The sequence below is a fragment of the Aegilops tauschii genome, chromosome 2, assembly GCF_002575655.3.
Source record: "Aegilops tauschii subsp. strangulata cultivar AL8/78 chromosome 2, Aet v6.0, whole genome shotgun sequence".
Lineage (NCBI taxonomy): Eukaryota > Viridiplantae > Streptophyta > Magnoliopsida > Poales > Poaceae > Aegilops > Aegilops tauschii.
In genome coordinates, this window is record NC_053036.3 from 651,523,954 (window position 1) to 651,531,220 (window position 7,267).

The 7,267-nt window shown below is 48.0% G+C and overlaps 1 pseudogene; it reads right to left on the reverse strand.

Annotated features, from left to right (window-relative positions):
• Positions 1 to 1,655: 1,655 nt before the first annotated feature.
• Positions 1,656 to 4,272, reverse strand: LOC123497293 (FT-interacting protein 7-like; annotated as a pseudogene).
• Positions 4,273 to 7,267: the final 2,995 nt, after the last annotated feature.

The window sequence follows — 7,267 nt, forward strand, 5'->3', positions numbered from 1 at the left end:
AGAGGTGGCCTCTTGGGAGCGCCAGCGATTATCTTCTAGGGCGTTACGGAACCTGCTACTCTGTAGGTGTATACATGTAGAGAAGCACTTCCCCTGATGGAGGATTTGGTCGTCATCAAAGCATGGATAGCATCCGACTGTCTGAGACCCATTAATGACCTAAAGAGCACGCGGGCGAATACTGTATGATCCTAATGGAAGTCAACGACAGAAAGACGAAGCAACAGAGTTGTGAGTTTGTCCATGAGCATTGCACAAGCAATGGCGAGGCACACATATTGGCAAGATAGGCCACTACACTTAGCATTGGCCACCATGTGTGGCTTAATGATCCTCCGGATCACCTTTCTATCCCTTTAAACCTTATTATTTGAAATAAGAGTGTGGTGTTCCTCTAAACCAAAAGAACTGTTTTGACATGGTCCTCAGTGGAATCTAAGATCTCGAAATATGATCCCTCAGTGCCCTTTTGGTTGGCCAATGTTATCCCATGCCAGTCGATGAACTTCCATGCGTTTTTTTCATCTCCCCACCAAAAGGTTTGAATCACTTGTGTGAAATCATCACAAAGCCTCACAAGAAATTACAAAATCCCCATATCATAAGTGGGAATCACATAGAGAGCTGGTTTAACAAGAATTTACTTACACCCATTAATCAAATAACAATGGTAGCACCATTCCGAATTATGGATTATTGAACATACTCCAACGAAAAAAACAGGGTACATACCTGGGACCATGTATCACTCTCCATCTTGAAAGGAAGGGTTTCTCGATTTTTAACCTATTCTTTAGACTAGACATAAGAACCGGGATATTCCAATGCATATCGGTACACGAAGTAGTACTTCTCTGATGCAGGTTATCTACAGATGTGCCGGGACTATTCATTTATGTTCCTCTCTACAACGCGTGGAGAATCATGTAGGAAGGTATGTACATGATTGGAGGCTATAACGAGGGATACTTTTACCCAACATGCGTGGCAGCATGATCTTAAGATTGGCCCATATCCGCTTTAGGCGTTATACATACTCTACATGTCTCTTTGTATTTCGTCATTTCTATTTTTTGTATGTGTGAGAGGACCTTGTTTGCCTGTGTGTATCTTAGTTATGCAGAGGACAGGTGTAGTGGTTAAATCTTTTAAGTAATGAAGCACCCCTTTTCAAAAATGTGCTTCTTGTAATGGCCAGTGTTGGCTCTTAACGGAAGATTTCTATATACACAAATAATAGTGGAAACAACTATTATTATGGTAGTTATAACAAAAAGGATGACTCATATAGATATATTATTTGAAAAATATTTCCACTCTTTACTAGAAAATGTTCATGTATATTTATTTATTTTGCGAATTAGAATATATATATTCACATGAGTATAAAATAAGGTTTGGTTAAGCATGCTTTTACAGACCAAGGAACACTCTGTTGACAGTCATAAGCAACTATCCATGGAAGGTGTCCAATATATTGAAAATCACTTTTCTCAAACTGCGTGAACATTTCATTTCATAATCATACAGAAGAATATTTCCAATGAATGATAGAATGCTTCTAGAAATGGTTGCAAAACAAACGGAAAAACTAAAATCATTTCTAAATGAATATTGATTGTACCCTTGTGAAACAGTTCTTGAACTGAAAAAAACATAGCAAATGATGAAAAAAATGGAAGTAATTTACTTCAGTTTTCTCTTGACATGAGAAGAAATTGAATGGCAAAAAAAAATTATGATAATGTGAAATCGACAAAAGTTCACCATCTTCTAAGGAATCCACGGTGCTCCTACCTGTTTCATCGAATTATTCACTAAAGTGCGGACTAAAATTACAATCAAAGTCTTACATGGGAGAAAATGAAATAACAGTAGAAACAAGTCTTACAAATCTGAACGAAAGGAGAAATATTCTATGCAATTAAGGTAAACACTTTTTTTGCATGGAGATTCATGCAAAATTTTGTTTCTAGTTTTTCTGTTTTTCCTTACATAAGAAAAAGATCAATTCCTGCATGCATCAACCTTATAACATCATGTCGTCAGTGGAGGGCAGGCGATTGTAGAAGTTGAAGAGCAGGTTGCTCCTGCCTCGAAACCACGGGGGCCGGAGGTGTTAGAAATAATCTTGTCATGATGTATCATGTTTTGTTTTGTCGTTCGGCATGTAGCTTAGGGAGTAGCTTGTCAGGGCAAAGCTTCAGTTGTGCGCACGAAGGAGGCGAGATGCCGCTGGGCCGTGCGATGCGGCGAGAGCGACGAGATGCCAAATATGGTGTGCGATACGGCGATGTCGTGACAAGCGGCAACGCGCAGCAGAAGGTGGAGCGTGACAGGCAACATGTTGACCGATGAGTCATTGAGATGGGTTTGAAGCAGCCATGCATGCGTGAGGTAGTTGGCATGTTGCCGAGTGATTCGGTCGTGTTGATTAGTACATGCACGTCATTAGCTGGTGGAGGTTGCATGTAGAATTATTAGTGGAGTAGTTGCACAGGACGTCTGCATAGAAAGTGGATCAGGACGTTGGCCTCTGGCCGTGTGAGTAAGAGCGTGAGTTTAGGGATTAGCTGGTAGTACGATCGTGTATGAGTCTGTTGTACTACAAGCTATTTAAGGTGAAAAAGGAAATGAGAAAGGAAGGCCTTGAGGGCACAAGAAAAATGTACCCGGCGTGTGCTCATCAGGGAAGTCTTTTTGGCAAAGCTGGTGCTGGTTTCTTCCTTGGCGTGCATGAGCGTGTGTATGTTTCCAAGTCTTGTGTGTTCTTGAGAGAAAGTACAAGAGAGAAGAAACAGATTGAGAGAAGAGAGAGCTGTGCGAGGCAGCCGGGAAGAAGAAGAGCGGCGCTGCGAGAGGCGGCGCCAACAGGAGGAGGTACAGCCCCATCACCATGCCCACCGTCCGGAACGGCGTTAGGTACAGTACGATGGCCACCACCAAGAAGAGTGTCATGAAGACGGGAGTCACCCTGGGGTCGCGCCAGCGGAGCAGGGACTGCGCGCGCTCCCCCTGGGTAGCCAGGTCGCCAACCACTGTCTGTACCCTACCGGCGATCCCCCTCAGTCGATCATACCGCTCACCTGCACGACGTCAGTCCTTCTAGAGCTCGTCGAGGGGGTGCACCTGAACCGGGTACCGCCAGAGCATCGTATTCATGTGCGGCGGCTGCAAGCTGTCGAACACCTCGTTCAGCTCGTCCGGGTGCGCGAGCTCTGAGCCTGACATGATGCGACCGTATCTGCTACGTTGGCAACGGGCATTTCCAAAACTGGTCAAGGACAGAAGGAGATATATGTCGTACCTGCTCGACGTCGGGTGAAAAGTGTACATGCAGTTATTCAAGATGACACTCGTGAGACCGACAAAGTTCAGATCATACCAGCGAAGGAAGTGAAGCCGACATTCAGGACTCCATGCAACTTTTTGACAGTGGGCAGAATTCATCTGAAGTTAAAATTGAAGTCAGGTCAACGTACTGTGTGCTCATTCCTAATTCTAGGATCAGTAGTACGTGCGTGTGCTAGCTACATGCCTAGCCAAGTATTTAAATTAGTACTATATATATAGTAGTATATGGGCTGTCCGTCTAGTACTTTGTTTAGGTGTTTTGTTCGGTTCAGCTTGAGCTGACGTTTTGGTTTAGGAGTCTGGGTCTAGGTCTCTCTGGTCGACCATATAAAAGGTCAGGGCGCTGCCCTTGTAGAAGGAGTTTTTTTTTTGCGCGTGAGTTATAAGGAATATACAGAAAATATTCGCCAGGTTCCGGCGGCGTACTATGGTTGAGAATCCCATCTAGGGTTCGTACTCTTGGCGAGTAGGTTGGACCGGCTTTCGTCCAATTTGCTGCTGATCTTTTAAAGATTGTCCACGTACTTTCTTTTTTGGATGTGGATGTTGTTTTTGTGGTGATTGCATCTATAAGATCGCGAGCGCCACGTCATTTCAGGTGACACTGTACCGTGAAAGATTGGGGAATTTATTCGTGCCGTCGTTTTTCTGTCGACGGTCGCATCATGACAGCTCCGTGACCATATGCGGCGGTTTCCGCGGCCGCCGCGGGTAGTTCCACACTGCGATCATGATCATGCAGATAAACACGGTGGACAGGATCAGCTCCGGGTAGCACACCAACTTCAGGAACACCACGTGCACCACAATCGTCGTCAGCGGGTTCTTCCACTTGCACTTGCAGATGCCGTCGAACCACTTGCAGATGCCATCGAACCTGTTACCTCGATCCAAAACCCTAGCCGCCGCCGCTTCCATGCGTGCGCGTCGCCTCCAAGGTGGTCGGCCTCAATGACAGCCGCCGGTGCCGTGCCACCCGTACCTAGGATTCATCCGCCGGTCGTGTTGACTAGCTGCCATAGAGAGTCTTTTTCCGGAGCCCTTGCTCCGAGTTTTTCTCTCTCCTACGTTTGATTGCTAAAGGTGTCCGGACAGGTCGGTCCAGACATTTGGGGACGAGTTGATGATCTGTGTTAGAGTTGGCCTTATGATAAGCAACTTAGAGATGAAGCTTGTCAATTTAGTAGTCATGGTAACCAACTTAGTAGGGACTCCATGCTGATAGGTAGATACCAAGTTGTTGGGTGAACTTAATCTTTTATATATGTGGCTGCTTTTTATGTAGATACCAAGTTGTTGCCGCCATCTCTTTGTCGTGACGGAGATGGCTACGCGTCAGGGACTACTCCTCCTTTACACACCATCTGGTTTGAATGCCAAAGTTGCTCGGGAGCAGCGGAGAGGGCGACGCCGGACCGCTGTTGAAGATTGACCGTTGGATCAACATCTTCATCTGTCGTGCCGACTCTTTGTCCGCCACAACAACCTCGGCTAATAGGACGACTTCGCTCCTCGTTGTCTGAGGGAGCTATAGCACAACCTCCCGTATCACTGAACTTTGTCTGAGGGCCATGCGACAACGTGGTGCACAATAGTGATGCTATGGTTCCGGGGGCGTGGCTCTGCTTCATTTTGAGATCGTAATGGTGGTCGTCGCAGGAGGTACAGACCGGCTGCCGTAGTGATCATTGTAGAGGAGGTCGCGAGGGACAAGATCCAACACACGGCCCGAAAAAGGGACAGACACGAGGGGCGCAGTCCGGCGTGAGGGCCGTCAGTCGGCTCAGCTCCCGGTCAACAGTGCTAATGAGTGGTACGCTAGACGGCGTGTGGATGGATCGGCAGATGAGATGCTGCTCGGTGTTTGTGTCAACCCTAGCTTTCCCTCTCACCGGAGCGCTCTCTCTCTCTCTCTCTCTCTCTCTCTCTCTACTCTCGCTTCACTCTAGCTCTAGCCGAAGAGGAAGAAGGAGATAGGAAGAAGAAGAAGACACGGCGGAGTCGGCAGTTTTTCCCGGCGCACGAACGCCGCCGCCGCAACAACGGCTGTATCCCTCAACCAACAGATTCCAGCCACACTGCCACACCGTTACAACGATCCCCGCAGGGCTTAAATACCTGGGCCACCGCAGGAGCATGATCCCCACGGCCCTGCCCACCCGCGCGCCTTGATTGGCCCCCTCTGACCGCGTCCTCGCCGCGCACATACGCGAACGAGTAGCACCTCGCACGCACGATCTGCACGCGCGCCCTGCGGAACTACCTACGACCTAGCCACGTACACAAGTCGGACACAGGTCAGACTATGGCCAGACATTGGCCAGACACTCACACACGCACGCACGCCACGCACCTGACGCGTCCCGCGCACGCACACACGCGCACCCGATGCGCACGCTGTGGCTTATTGCCAACACTCGGCACTGTGTGCTAGGCAGTACCTCGATGGATTGGTCGGCGAGGGATTGCGACCGGCGGCAACAACTAAGGAACATGAGTACTCGCATCTGTGCAATAAGACATTGCAAAGAAGCAAGCTAGCACACGCGCGTTCTAGGCATCAGCGTTCCAGCTATTTTGCCATGCACACGTACGTGCTGCCTAGCTGCTGCATAACGCATGACGGGTTGGGCGCCGGTCGTATCTGCTAGCAAGCGCATGTATCGCGCGGAGCGGTGCTGGAGCCGTTCTGTTCGGCGGGCGAGCAAGGGTGCGCTGGAAGTAACGAACGAGCGCCGACGGGTCCTGGATTCTGAGGTAGAAAAGGCAACCTTGACCATCTCGCCACCCAGAAGCTAGGGTGGAGGCATGCGTGCGTTAGTCTTCTTATATAAATATACATACTAATTTTTTGAGAAACAAAGCAAAGAGGATGAGAAGAAACGTGAACAAAAATGCTGCTAAAACTTCACTTTAGCTGTTATACGTGTTGATGCGCCATTTCTTTGTGAGTACATTCTTTCACATAAAACTAACTAAATATTACGAAATTATATCTCATAACAGACCTAGTAATCCTCATGAACTCTAAATTCGATTGTTATTTGGGGCTGAGCAGTGATTTTGTTTTTTATTTTGAGGGCTCCTCGAATTTTTTTTAGGCCTGAAACATTGCAAGATCATCGAAAGTTTGATCATCTTTGATCCCTGAAAGTTTCAGATTTTGTTTTCATAATTTTTGAATTCACTGTTCATAAGGGTGTAGCTGCTCCAATAAGAGTAGTACTGTAGCGGAATTATGGGGAAGGAGGGCGCCACGACGATGGCCGGCGGGAAGGGCCGCCGCAGGGACGCAGCAGGTGCAGTGGCACCCAAAGCTGCAGCAGGGGCCGCATCGGCGCTCGGAGGAGGCGCATCGGCCAGAGGTACAACATGGAGAACATTGTCGTCGGCGGCTGGCACATGGCAGCGGAAGCAGGATCAGGGACCTACATGAATGGGCTGTGCAGGTCGGGAACGTCCGATACCATGTTAGGAGAGGAGATTAGGGAGAATTACACCACACTTTGATTATGCACATGCAGGGGGTATATGTACAGCTTGGAGCGGCCACTGTCTAGTCGTGATCATGGGGCGGACAACTACCTCAACGTGCACTACTCTTTTTTTTTCATGGTAATACGTGGCTCATTTGTATGATAAAGATTAAAGTAGAAGTCACGCAAGGACGACATGACAAAACTCTAAAGATAGCAGAACATCTTTGGGTTTGACACCAACGTCCATCACCTGCCTCCCGCACCACCACAGCATCCACCGAAGAATAGAACGATGGATCACCTCCACACCCGACCTCGACGTGGCTCCATCGCTGATATGCAGCTTTGCGGGTCTCCAAGGTGGCTTCCCAAAAGTGAAGTCATTGCCGTTGAATGAATCAGACAGGGGCAACACCCCAAACACGCCATCAAAC